Here is a 15,213-nt window from a genome sequence, read left to right on the forward strand (position 1 = left end):
CAGCAAATATGTTTTCTATCCCTATGGCGTTATTTACCTTTTATCTATTTTAGAGCCCCTTTCTATGTCATCATCGGATATACCTGGACCTAAGTCATATTCCTCCTGGCATCTTACTTTTTTATGCATAAACTTGGTGAACTAAGTTCTTAACCATCTAGTTTTTTTTAAATTCCTTTCAGATTTCTTGGATATTTTCTTTGTCTTAGCTTTCTTTTTCTGAGGCATTTCTTTTCCACGTCTTAACATGTTGGTATAAGTTCTTTAACAGAGTTTTTTCACATTATTCCTTTCAATTCTCTCGGATCTTTTCCATTTCAGCTATAATCTTACTCAACTCAACTCTAATTGTTATCATAGATCTTTCCTTCTAACTTTCTGATGATTGCTAAATAGTACTCTAATTTTGCTCTTCATTTGCATACTTACCATATCCTTGCATAATCCTGAGAACCTTTATTTTATATGCTACCAAAAGTTCAGAGAATCAATAACCTTGAAATATAATAGGAAGAGTCAATCCCAGCTGTACTCTTATAAATGGCCAAAGGATAGGTAAGGGAAAATAAGGAAGCTGGCAGTAAATAAAATAAATAAAAAAATAATAACTAAAATAAAATAATTTCTGAAAATAATAACAAAAAAATATAATAAATAAACTAAAAATAATTGAAATAATTAGATACGGCAAACGGTTAGAAGAATGAAATAGAAGAATGCAAATAAATCATGTCCTATCTAGCTTGGACTATATAGCATTCATCCTTGCTAGTCTCAAGCACTCAAACACAAGTAATTAAATTAAAATTACTATATTAATCAATGAAAAAAAAACATGCACTCTATAGCTTGGATGTACTATGCAGCATCGAGCCTTGATAGTCGCATGCAGTCCCACTTTAACACGGCTTATGAGAGGTCTCCCTTAGCGTTAGGGGCTAACTAATCCCAGAAAGTGAAATAAAATTAAAAATTATATTCAATGAATATAATCATGCACGTTCTATCTCGGATGTACTTTATAGTATTGATCCTTGCTAGTCACAAGCATTCATATTCAATAAGAACTTAGCATAGGCTCTTTTTGGGCCAATGACCTGCCATTTACACATAATATAAGCAAAATAATCACACACTCTTTAGCTTGGATGTACTATATAGCATTGACCCTTGCTAGTCTCAAGTATTTACATTCAATCAGGGCTTCTGAGAGATTCCTTCTGCACCAATGTCTTATCAGTCACACGTCACTTAGCAATAAAAGCAAAATAATTACAAACTCTCTATCTTAGATGTACTAATCAGCATTGATCCTAGCTCGTTGCATGCATTCACAATTTATCAGGGCTTACAAGAAGTTTTCTTGGTGCCAGTGGTGGACCAATCATACATAATGAAATAAAATTAGAATAAATGAAAAATAACCATGCACCCTGTAGCATGGATGTACCATATAGCACTAATCCTTGCTAGTCTCAAGCACTCACATTTAATCAGGGCTTAAAAGAGGTTCCGTCTGCTCCAGCGGCCCATCAGTCATATGTAATATAATAATAAAAACAAAATAATTACAAACTCTCTACCTTGGATGTACTAAGCAGCATTGATCCTTGCTTGTTGCATGCACTCATATTCTATCAGGGCTTACGAGAGGTTTTTACCTGTGCCAGTGGCCCACCAATCACTCACTTGCTTGGGTATGTAAAGATGCTTTAACCCTTGTAAAACTTACTCACTCACTCACAGGTCTATTGTGGAATGTCTTTAGATGTTACTACTGTGACTCGCACTTTGTGGAAGGATAAGGGAATTACCCAGAGGCTAATGCATAATAACTCCTTGGAGGACATATTCAAGTCAGATGAGGAAGTACAATAAGCAATAGTCAGTTGGCTTTGTGATGCAGCATGAGAAAGTTATGACTCTAGTATTATAAAGCTGCTTACAAGGATAAAAATCATTATTGACTGTCAAGGCAACTTGAAATCCTCAGGCTTTCTTAAGGTTTATATAAAGTTGAAAATAAATCAATTTTTCCGTGAAGAACAATGAAAGACCTTACTTTTTGAAAGGCCTTTGTTGTATGCAGTAAATGCTCATCCTGTAGTTCTTCCGTATGCTTATCTATTAATGGATAAACTTAAAAAAAAGTTCTATCATCAAAGAAACACTCAAACCGTACTGTCACATACTTTTCTTCTTCCTTTCCAAAGTATCTTTCAATTAATCTACATCTGACTCGAATGTAACATTCCAAGCTATCAACATTTACACCTAGAAAAATAATTTTAACACAGTCTAAATGAAAGTTGCAAACCTATCAATCATAAATTTATTTCAACTGCAGTCACCCATCACAAAAAAAATCCTTCATACCTTCCTGACTCTATCTGTGGCTTCTATCTCTACAAGAACATTCCCCCCCTAATAAAAATACACCGACCAGCTACTTGATTGTCTCAGAAAAAGTGGGTAACCTGAAAAACTGCTGAATAGTAAAATTCTCAAACCTTCAACCCAAAATACTCTTCTTCCTAAACCAATCTGCCAGAAAAGTCCTAACCTTATCATCATTTCTTTATCCAAAAACCATAAAATGAAAGAATCTGTGAACTTTTCTCCATTATAAATAAGATGCAGTGCACATAACTTTTATTACCAGATTGTCCTTCTATTTTAAATACCCATATTTGCAGGACATTTGCATCTTAAAGTCCACCTGCAAGCAGTCTCTTCTAAGCCCCTGTTGGAAAATCCAGAAGTACATGCTGCAAATGATGCCATCTTTAAAACCCTTTAACTTGCTTACCAGCAAATTGCATCCTCACACCATCTACACCACAAAAACATTAACTTAGCCTTTACCACAACTTCTGCCCGACCTAGAACATCAGTCAATGAAACATCAGCATCTTTTTTCTTATAATAACCAGTACTATTCTACCAAAATCCTTAACTATCCCATCCTTAATCTCCCTGCTTTAGAATACCAATCTTTTGATGATTACTGCTCCGTTAAGACGATTGAAAACCTTTTCAAACCTTAAAGGTGCAGAGAGATAAGATCTGAGAAATTGCGCATATCTGAGAGCTCATCTCATTTAAGGCATTCTAGCCTAACCAAGCCCACCAAATAATTGGCTACAAATAACAAATTTGTGTGTCAGGGAAAGAACAAATAATATGATTTGTACATAGAGGTGCTTAAAAGAATAAAGAGAAGGAACAACAAGTCATTCCGGCATACACCAACAATTTGAAATTGTATCAGAACATTATGTCCAGCCCTATCAGCTGCGGAGTACCAGAACACCTAAACACCATCTTCACATTTCTGATTCACCCTTAGTCTTTATTTCCTATCCTTTGAGTTTACTTTGCCTTATAATCCTGGGCACACCTTATCTCATTCTAAGAAAAACAAATCACTACACTCACCTATTTGAATACACGACTTATATCATTGCAAAGCTTTTGCCTTTTTCATTGGAAAGGTATTTCATATATGGATCATTGCAAGAACACTATGTAGCCAAAAATACAGGGTTGGTCCGGAAAATAAGTGTACTGAGCTCAGGAAAAAATTTATTACATTTTTACATATCTTAAGCTAATATTCCTCAAAATAGGACCCTTGTGAGTCGATATACTAGTTCCAGCAGCGTTCCCATTCCTGGAATGCTCCCGCGAAGGCATCATCGAGAACCTCTCGAAGACTCCTCATCGACTTCTTCTCTGCCCTCCACAAACATCTTGTGCCACCAAAAGATCATGTTTCTGGACATGGCTGACTCCCCGTAAGCCTGGTTAATAATACCGAAAGTTTTGGTAGACGATTTCCTAAGCTTTACCATAAATTTGATGGAATAATGCTGCTCCAAAAACTTTGGCATCGCGTTCCATGACGTGGGTCGAGCGTGAAGGTTCGCGTTAACAGAGCTCCTCACTACACCACAGCTCAGAACCGACTGCCTTTTTCAGCGTTGCTTGCCAACATACCCCCCTCCAAATGCAGCCCATCAGAGCTGTACTGGGCATGCCTGGAGCGGCACGCCCAGCCCAGGAGTCAGTATACTTATTTTCTGGACAAACCCTGAATAAGTCTTGCTCATAAGGGCCTATACCATTATCTTTGGTAAATAGGATTACATTTAAGGCATGACAAATAAACATCTGTTCCTCTCATGGTTATCATGATTTGAAAAATTAAATAACAGTCATTATGGCACAAAAGCTTTTATTTTTCTCCTACCTCAAGAGAAGTCCTTTCCTGAATTTGAATATTTTGGTCCACTTCTTCCTTGCTAGCTGGAATTTCAATAACCTCCGACTCTTCAAGGATCATCTTCTCCCTTTTCACTGCGATCTGCACATATTTGTTAAAAATGTTGGACAATAATAAAAAAATATGAAAAGATTGTTGCCAGTTTCAATTTTTGGTAGGAGATTTTTTTAAAGATATTCAGTAATAAAAATGAATTCTATCAGGTTGTCATTGGATATACATGAAATGAAAATGTAAATCTCAGACATTTCAAAATGACTAATTGCAAATTCTTATTTTATCAGGAAACATTCAAAATTGTGTTTTGAGCATATGACCCTACACCTTTAACCTTTTAAGAAAAGATGCTAGTTATTTTCTTCGCAAATAATATGTTTCCAAGTTGAAATGAAAAATTACAATTGCACCAATGTTTACATGAATGAAATATTTCTATAAAAAAGTACATCTTATAAAAACTAATACATTAATGAATCTGATAGAGGGTAAACATGCCAAAATACAGAGGGATTATTTGGGAATGCTTTGCAAAGAATTGTAATTTTTTCCTATGCACATATCCAATGCATACAATATAGACACAGTTTTTAAATCAATGCCAGTATTCATCATGTGGTACCTAGACATTTAGACATTTGTATACTAGGGAGCCCTTCCCGGACTACAACCTTGATGTGGTGGAAGGGCTTGTGCATTCCGATGACCCCTAGAGCTGTGCTGGTAGCAGTAATAAAAATTGCTCCTGGTAGCGTCACCCATGCCAGATAGGTCGAAGGTTAGGAGCCAGACGAAAGGTAATCCACGCAGCGTCTGTTCCTCAGTGAGGGGGCTGCAATGGCGTCTGACCCAAGTGGGGTGGCCAGTAAGTGATGGTGTCATGTTAAAAACACTATTGAGGAAGGCAATGGGAAACCACCGCAATTATCATTCCCAAGAAAAATATGATGGACAATAGAGATATTTTGGGGTCCTGGCACCCACGAGGCTCGGCCCAATCGGCCGTGTGTCATGCCCGGCAGCGGAAGAGGCAAGGCTTCCACGGTCATCATCCCACAAAATCCTTGCAAGGGAAAACCAGCAGCCGCAGGACAGAAGACGCAGGAGAAGAAGACCAAATTGGTTAGAATAGGAACGTAGAATGTTAGGGCAATGATGAGGACAGGGAAATTGGAAAATGTTAAGCAAGAGATGGAAAGGGGAAATATAGATATTTTAGGTCTATGCCAGGTGAGATGGAAAGATAGCAGGGATTACTGGAATGATAAGTATAGAATAGTATACAGCAGTGGGGTTGAGAGCCAACGAGGGGTTACCATAGTATTAAATGAAGCGGGAGGAAGAAGTGCAGTTAACATAGAGCAAGTAACGGATAGAATACTACTAGTGGAGATAAAAGCAGAACCGACAAACTTAGTTATTAATCAGGTACACATGCCACCGAGCAACCATAAGGAAGAAGAGGTCGATAGGATATACGATCAGTTAGAGGACATGATCGCGTGCATTCCTGCAGGGAAACATTTGATAGTGATGGGGGATTGGAATGCGACGGTAGGCGAAGGAAGAGATGGCAATGAGGTGGGGGACTATGGTTTAGGCTGAGGAATGACCACGGGGAGAAATCAGTTAGATTCTGCAGAAGACAGGGATTAGTCATCACCAATACTTGGTTTAGACACCATAAAAGATGCAGGTATACATGGAAAATGCCTGATGATTCAGGAAGATATCAGATAGATTATATCCTGGTTAAACACAGGTTTAGGAACAGTGTGATAAATGCTCACAGCTTCCCCAGAGCAGATGCGGACTCAGACCACAATTTAGTTATTATGAAATGTAGCGTATGTTTCAAAAAGATAAGGCAGGGGCGGCAAGTTAGAAAATGGAATGTAGAAGCATTAAATAGGTTGAAAAGGAAGGAATAAAAACAGGCAGTAGAGAAAATCATGGAGGACGATAAGGAGCTAAGTACTATCGAAGAAAAATGGGAATGTACCAAAAAAGGGTGCTAAAGCGGCTAAAGACACTATTGGAACCGTTAATGCCAAAAGCACTAGGAAAGCATGGATCACGGATGAGAAGATGACAAAAATGGATGAGCAGCAATAATGGAAGAATATAAATACAGAATTAGGCAAAATGAAGTACAAAGAATTAAACAATAAATTAAGGCGGGCAACGAATAAAGTGAATGAAGCATGGTGGAAGATGCAGTGCGAGGATATGGAAAGTCTGCAGAGGAAGGGTAAAATCAGTGCGCTGTACAGCAAAGTTAAATCGTTATCGGGAAGTAAGAAAGAAGAGCTATGCTAACAGTTAGTGATAAGGTGGGTAAGGTAATAGTTGACACAGGAAAGATCCAAGAGAGATGGAAGGAGTATATAGAAGAACTGTATAGTAAAGAACTCAGACCAAAAAAGTTAGACATCGAAAAAGAAAATAATGCAGAGGAAGACAGCTTAGGTCCAGGCATATTAGGCAATGAGATAGAAAGGGCACTGAGGGAGATGAAACTAAATAAGGCCGTGGGGATAGATAACATTCCCGTGGAACTTTTAAAATGCTTGGGAAAATGTGGGAGGAAGAGGCTATATGGGCTGATCCGTAGTATTTATGAGGAGGGAATCTGGCCAGAAGACTTTGTGAGATCAGTTTTAGTTCCTATTACGAAAAAGGTACAGGCCATGTCATGTGAGGACTATAGGACAATTAGTTTGATAACCTACGCAGCTAAGGTTGTTCTTAGTATCATAAACAAAAGGGTAGAGAGTAGGGCAAATGATTACTTAGGGGATGATCAGTTTGGGTTTAGGAAGGGGAGAGGTAGGCATGATGCAATTGCAGTAATGAGATTATTAATCAAGAGGAATATAGAACACAACCAGGAGGTATTTGCCTGTTTCATAGATTTCAAAAAAGCATTTCATAGAATGAATTGGGAAAAATTAATGAGTATTCTGCAGAAAATAGGAATAGATTGGAGGGAAAGAAGGCTAATCTGCAACGTGTACATATCTCAGACTGCTAAGGTATGGGTAGGAAACAGGGAGTCAGGATGGGCAGTGTTAGGAAGGGGTGTAAGGCAGGGTTGCCCTTTATCACTGCTGCTGTTCAACCTGTATGCAGAGGAAATGATCAAAGAGGCATGGGAAGAACTCGAGGTAGGAGTGAAAAAGGGCAGGGAATTCATATAATCAGATAAATTTGCTGATGACCAAGCTTTCGTTTGTCAGTCAGCCAAGGAGCTGCAAGCATTGCTTAGTGAATTGGAAATTCATTGCGACAGGCACTGGATGAGAATAAATATTAATAAAACAAAGGTTATGCGATTTTCTAGAAAGAAAAAGGCCAAGCTTAAAATTAAAATAGTAGGGCAAAAAATAGAGCAGGTAGAACAGTTTACGTATCTTGGTAGTGTTTTGGACCAACAGGGTCAAAGTAGTAGGGACATAAGGAGAAGAATTGCGCTAGGCAAAGAGGCTTTCACAAGGAGAAGAGAGTTGATGACAGGGACTTTGAGTAAGGATGTTAAGAAAAGACTTGTAAAAACTTTGATATAGAGCGTAGCTATGTACGGTGCAGAAACGTGGTAATTGAAGCAGGAGGATAGACGTAGACTGGAGGCTTTTGAAATGTGGGTGTGGAGAAGAATGGAGAAGGTGAAATGGACAGAGAAGAAAAGAAATGAGGAAGTACTTGGTATGGTGGGTGAAGAGAGGGGTTTGTTAGGAGTAATCCTATGGAGGCAGGAAAAGTGGATGAATGAGGTGTTGATCGGCAGTGGGATGTTGAAGACTGTGATAGAGGGTAGAATGTTGGGCAAAAGAGGAAAGGGAAGGAACAAGATATGGATGTTGGAAGGGATGAAGGGAGGAAGAAAGTACTCAGACATGAAGGGACCTAATATAGAGTAGGATGATGGATTTTATTTTGTAAGGAGTAATAAAATATTTGTTTGGTAGTTGTGTCCATCCAAAAACCTACCTTAACCAGTAGATTACCTCAAAAAAAATACTATGGAGGTAATCACCTATTAGAATACCCCACCTATATTTTGTGCAGTATTTCAATGCTTTTTCTCTTTTCCATTGAAAAAGAATTACATATGAGCACCATCGCTATTATGCTATATGGCCAAAAATGTCTTTTTATTAACATTCATGCAATTAAATTGGGTAAATAGCATTAAATTTGTGGCATGACAAATAAATACTGTTCTTCTCATGGTAATCATGATTAGGAAAATTAAGCATTAGTCACTATTAGTCAGTACAATTGCACTTATTTTTCCCTTACCTCAACAGAAGTCTCTTCCTGAATTAGAATAGTATGGTTAACTTCATCCTGGATTGCTGGAATTTCAATAACCTCCGTCTCTCTAAAATCCATCATCTCTCTTTTCACTGGGATCTGTTGTTTGTCTGTCTGATTATAATTGTTAAAAATGTTGATATTAATAAAAAATATGACCAGCAACTTGTTAAAATTAAATTTGAAATCTTTCACCTTTCCACATCAAAAAAAAGGTCATTGCAAAATCAATAATTTCAATTGAATGAAAATGATTTTGATTATTGCAATTATAAATGAAACAGCAGGGTTTTTGTCCTAATATCTTGAGCTTATGGCATAACATATTTCCATTTTTATCCGAGGGATGATCATTTGTATTTACATATACTATAGCTTAGTATCACTGTAAAACCAATTAATAATCTAAAATATTCTAAAATACAGAAAGACTTTACATTTGCTTATTTCAACATTTAAGGATAAGAAATTTTGAACAGATACCATCTTAAACAAGTGAATTGTATTATGTTATCCTTTGATGTCAATGAAGTGAAAATATGAATCTCAGACATTCCACAATGTCTTCTAACTTAAGGAATCATTCAAAATTGTAAGTGTTGAACAACTAAAACCAATAATTTGTATAAATAAGAAAAGATGCTAGTCATTCTCTGGATAATTTTAATTCCAAAATGAACTGAAAAATTACCGTAAATTAAATGTTTACAGGAATGTCAGCATACAAGTTAATCATTAAAATCTAATACATTTGAAAATCTGACAGAGTGGAAATAATGCCAAATACTCAGGAATTCTTTTGAAAATGTATTGGAAATATTTGCATCCTAAATACTAGTTTACAAAGCACAAAAATTAATGGTAAGAGATAATGATAGAAAACACCATAATTATAATTTCAATTCTGGCCTCTAGTCATTTATGAACACCTGCCTTAAGTAATTGCCTTTTTTATGAACTATTTTCACTAATATTTGAAAAAAAGGCAGTCTAAGTACTCTCACACATGCATTTCTAATAAACATACAAGTATTCAATTTTTTCTCGCGAACATCTTTAATGCAAACAAAATTCGCAATTTTTAAGTCGATGCCCGTATTTGCCATTCGGTTATTAGCCATATAGGCATTTGTACACCTGGGAGGAAATTTATTTAATATAAACACGTTTATTAAACAATATGAGTAAATTCGTAACGAATATTGTTACCACGGACATTATAAAATAAAAACACAACTAACCTTTTCGCGGCAAATATTTCCCTCTTCCTGTTTGTATTCCGTTTGCCTCTCCAACATAAGATTGTTTTCGTAGCATTGCTGCTTAAACATATAGAAATCGGTCAGTATTTTAAAGCACTGATAGCAAATAAACCACGGGTTGATTCTATCCATCACTACCTATGAAAACAAGATTATTACGATATTATACCACGAACATTATCTCTCAACGGAACTCTACTTATTGACATAGTAACGCAGGGCCTTTTTATTGACCCAAAACAGGGAAATACCGAAAACTTTTGAGTTAAAATTACGATAAAATCGTCATGGTGAAAACGTAAACATGTAATTGATTGGCCTACTTTCAATTCCAATAACTCTTCTATTGCTTCCCGTACCAACTGCTCAGCATCGTCGTTTTCACTAAAAATATTTGTCAACCGACCACCACGGCCAAGACATAACCTACACTTGAAACTTTCTTGCCGAGACATCTTCGTAGCAATAACAACCTTCCACACGTAAGCAATGTATTCCAAAATGGCCGACTACGTATCGATGAGTCGTTCGTTCTGAATCGATTCGGAAGTGGGAGTTTGAGAATCGACTTGGTTTTGTTTTGCCCTAAGTGATCACCGAATTCAAATAAATTTAATTGAGTGTAATGATCCTTATCAACAAATAAAACTGTCGAAATACCAAGAGCAGAGTTTAGAATAGTATTTGGTTACCTAAAAATGAAACATTAAAAATAATATTACATTTTTCGAAGTATTAGAGTATATTTTATTTATTATTTGTACGTTGACCAACAAGTTTAATCATATTAAGGGGATGCTTTAATAACTGCCGAGTTTTCGGATAAAAAAATTCCTAAAAGCGTCATTATTCAGAGTGAAAAAATTATTAATGAAATCATTTCTGGCAAATATTACCTTTTAATGTGTAGATGAACTAAGCGAAAATTATTTAATACGGCATATTTAGTTGGAGTTAATAAATTTGAACAAAAATAGTTGAAACAAATACCATGCATGGAATATTAAAAATGCAACGACTGTTAGCCAATCGTCAAAGGATTTGAAATAAATATAAAAAGCGAAGATTGAATTGCACTGTTATTTGTTTTTAATTAGACCATTTAAATTGATGGTTCTTATCCTTAAAACAAAGTATTTTCTATTATCCTTGTGCCGAGTAATATGCAAAATATATGGCGTTTATAATGTGAATTAATTAAATCCGGGCTTGCGTTAACTGAAATCAAATGAGGCAAATCCAATGAGAATTACTAGTCATACCTTTTTAGTAAAAGCTAAAAAATAAATATTTAGATTTTTCTTAAACTGTTTACTTCAGTAAAAACTTGCTATAAATCCATGTTTTTATGGCACCTCTGTATTAATATAATAAGGAATAATAAATTCATATATATGTATTTTCATGAAATAAAAAGTGTATTAACGATTTCATGCATCATAAAAATGCATTAATGCTTCGATTTCTTCCAAACAGTCCTTAAACTCCTCCTTAATTCGCCCATTTCTGTCCGTTATCATTCCTGTATGCTTATTCGACTGTTTTTTTCTCCACACTCATATTACAAAAGGCTCCAATGAACACCTATCATACGTTTCGCAGGACAGGTGACGATAGAACAGACGGCATGCCATAGTCATACTCCTAAAACTGCTCTTACTGTCTCCTCTTTCCCCATGCGCACCTGATAGCAGTTGTGGCGGCAGACAGGAGCGCGCGACGGATGCCTCACTTGTTGGCGTAGTTTTGTAACCACCCACCAGAGGTCTCTATGGGGGTGGAGTGAACGCCGGAGCGGGCAGCCTAAGCAGTCTCTTCTACGTACGCGCTAGAGTACAGTTCCATTGCCAGAGTGCCTGCGGCACCACATTGTACCTCCAATACAATAAACTACTGTTGTCGTTAACCGGCCTACGCTTTATTACCACCTGCCGCTAAAGTGGTGACCCCGAACGCGAATTTCTTTTCACGTTTTCTTTTTCTCCTCAAAGTTAGCGCGCACGTGGTCATGGCGTCTCCATGCCACGAGGACACTCCGCCATTAAGCGTCGACCGCATTGCCGTTAGGTTACCGAAGTTTTGGGCCGAGCGACCGGAATTATGGTTTTCACGGGCGGAAATTCAATTCAGGCTTTCCGGCATAACATGTGACGATACTCAGTTCGGTTACGTGGTGAATCAACTTGAGGACCGATACGCGATCGAGATCGAGGATGTGATTACGAATCCTCCCTTTACGGGTAAATATATCGCCATTAAGACCGAGTTAATTAGCCGCCTCACCACATCCAGGGAGCAGCGTATCCGCCAACTCCTTGAGCACGAGGAAATTGGCGACCGGAAGCCGTCGGCATTCCTCCGCCATCTTAAGACGCTGGCCGGCGAGAGCGTCTCGGAAGATTTCCTCAAAACTCTCTGGCAAAATCGGTTGCCATCGGATATGAATGCCATCTTAACGTGTCAAGATTCCGCCAAATTGGAGGAACTGGCACGTATGGCAGACAAACTGATTGAGATCACGCCACGTGCACAAGTGGCTAGTGCGTCGATCACCAGCAGATTTGAGGCATCACACCAGCAACTCCTGCAACGCGTCGAGGAGCTTTCTCGCCAGGTTGCCGCATTGACCACAGGGGGGGCACGCTACCACCGGCCAAGGTCCCGCAGCCGCTCGCGTAACCGCGCGCGTTCCAACAACCACGCTGACGCCTCCGGTATGTGTTGGCATCATTGGCGTTTCGGCGACAAGGCCAAAAAGTGTATTCCTCCGTGCACCGCCTCTACCCCTCCATCTTCCAACGTTTCCACTTCATCTACGGGAAACATACAGGGAGGTCGGTAGACGCGGCCGCCGACCACTGCCCTTCTTCCAGCCGCCTTTACGTCACGGACGACACCACCAAGACGCAGTTTTTGGTGGACACCGGCGCGGAGCTTTGTGTTTTCCCCCGTGCGCTGTTGAAGGCCCCCCGCGTGCGTACGGACTATGACCTGTACGCCGCAAACGACTCCGTCATCCCCACCTACGGATGGGTAGTGCTGCGTTTAAATTTTCGCTTACGGCGAGATTTTTCCTGGCGGTTTGTGGTCGCTGACGTGGGCAAACCTATAATAGGCGCCGATTTTCTTAAGCATTTCGGCCTGTTGGTGGACATGCGTAACTGCCGCCTCATCGACGGACTCACGTCCCTTTCCGTCGGAGGGCACTTAGCTAAGGGAGAGGTTGAGCATGTGAAGTCCATCGCCGGCAGCACACCGTTCCACGCCCTGCTCTCCCATTTTCCCAGCATCACCCGACCGGCGGGGACCCCTAAGCAGCTAAAACACTCCACGGTGAATTACATCCGCACGACACCTGGCCCACCGGTTTCATGCAGACCACGGAGGGCGGCACCAGACAAGCTCGCCGCCGCACGGAAGGAGTTCGAGCTCATGGTGCAGATGGGTACTGCGCGGCGTTCTGACAGTTGCTGGTCCTCCGCATTGCATCTGGTTCCCAAAAAAGGTGATGAGTGGCGGCCGTGCGGGGATTATCGCGCGCTAAACGCGCGGACAATTCCCGACCGCTATCCAGTCCCCCATATCGAAGACTTCGCCGCTGGGCTCCACGGGAAAACAATTTTCTCCGAAATTGACTTGGTAAGAGCTTACAACCAAATTCCGGTTGCGCCGGAGGATGTTCCAAAAACTGCTATTACGACCCCCTTCGGGCTTTTCGAGTTTCCCTACATGTCCTTCGGTTTGCGCAATGCTGGGCAAACTTTCCAACGGTTTATGGACAATGTGTTACGCGAGCTAGACTTCTGTTATGTTTACCTCGACGACATTTTGGTTGCCTCAGCCGACGAGGAAGAGCATAACAGGCACCTCAATGAAATTTTTACGAGGCTTAGCGACAGCGGCGTTCTCATAAACTCCGCCAAGTGTATTTTCGGTGTCGCAAAAGTTACCTTTTTAGGCTATAGTGTTTCCACCGAGGGTACCCAGCCTCTCGCAGACAAAGCGGAAGCTATTTGTAATTTCCCCTTGCCCGGAACCGTAAAAAAGTTCCGCCAATTCTTGGGGATGCTTAATTTTTACAGAAGGTTTATTCCCAATGCAGCCTCACTGCAAGCACCGCTCCATAATGTCCTGCGGGGTAAGGTAAAGGGCAATGACGTCCTGGTGTGGTCGGAAGGCCTAAGAGAGTGTTTCGCTTCTTGTAAGCAAGCGATTTCGCTGGCTACCCTACTCGCCCACCCGAACCCCGAGCTACCCCTTGCGTTATTTTCAGACGCGTCCGACAGCAGTTTGGGGGCAGCCCTCCAACAGTTGACACACAAGGGTTGGCAGCCCCTTGCTTTTTTCACGAAAAAGCTTAGCTCCGCGGAAGTAAAATACAGTGCTTACGACAGAAAACTACTGGCCGTCTATAGAGCAGTGCTCCATTTCAGGCACATGATCGAAGGGAAGCATTTCATTATCTTCACTGACCAGAAACCTCTGACCTTCGCGTTTCGACAGAAGGCGGATAAGTGCTCTCCACGGCAGTTCCGTTATCTCGACATGATAGGGCAGTATTCTACGGATATCCGCCACATTTCCGGGAAGGACAACGTTGTCGCGGACGCCCTATCCCGAGTCGAGGCAGTGTCGCCCGCAATCGACTACAAGGCTTTAGGCATAGCCCAAGAGAAGGACGAAGAACTGCAAACTCTACTGACGGAAAACTCGTCCCTCTCTATGAAGAGGATCATGCTACCCGGTGCGCAGGTGGAAATGAAGGGAAGCCTTTAATTCAGTGCAGTGAATCACGCCCCAGCCAGGTTCCCGCCATTAAGACCATCCTGTATTTGTCTTCAAAGACCTGCGGACGACATCTCATGTGTTCGTGCGGAATGACGCGGTCCGGGGCTCACTTCAGCCTCCTTATGAGGGTCCATTTGCGGTGGTCAGCCGGTTGCCGAAGGATTTCGTGGTCAACATAAGGGGAAGGAACGCCGTGATTTCTCCGAACCGGTTGAAACCAGCATATATGCCCACCGGTGATGAACCACAAACTGCGGGACATCATTGCCCAGAAGGAAGTGGAGCAGCAGAACAGCAGCAGCAGATCCCTGTTCCCTTTTCCCCAGGGTACACCACGAAGGCTGGACGAAGAGTTCGGTTTCCCCACCACCTCAAGGATTTCGATACCTAGATTATCGCCATGATTTCATCCGTTTGTTAATATTGTCATTCTTCATATATTTTTTTTTATTAATTTATGTATGCATTTCCTTTTTTTTCTCTTCAAATGTATGTTTTTTCATTTACCCTCAAGGTAATTGACTGCTAGGGGGGTGATGTGGCGGCAGACAGGAGCGCGCGACG

This window comes from Hetaerina americana, unplaced genomic scaffold (genome assembly GCF_022747635.1).
Source record: "Hetaerina americana unplaced genomic scaffold, ioHetAmer1.1.p SCAF_141, whole genome shotgun sequence".
In the NCBI taxonomy this organism is placed as follows: domain Eukaryota; kingdom Metazoa; phylum Arthropoda; class Insecta; order Odonata; family Calopterygidae; genus Hetaerina; species Hetaerina americana.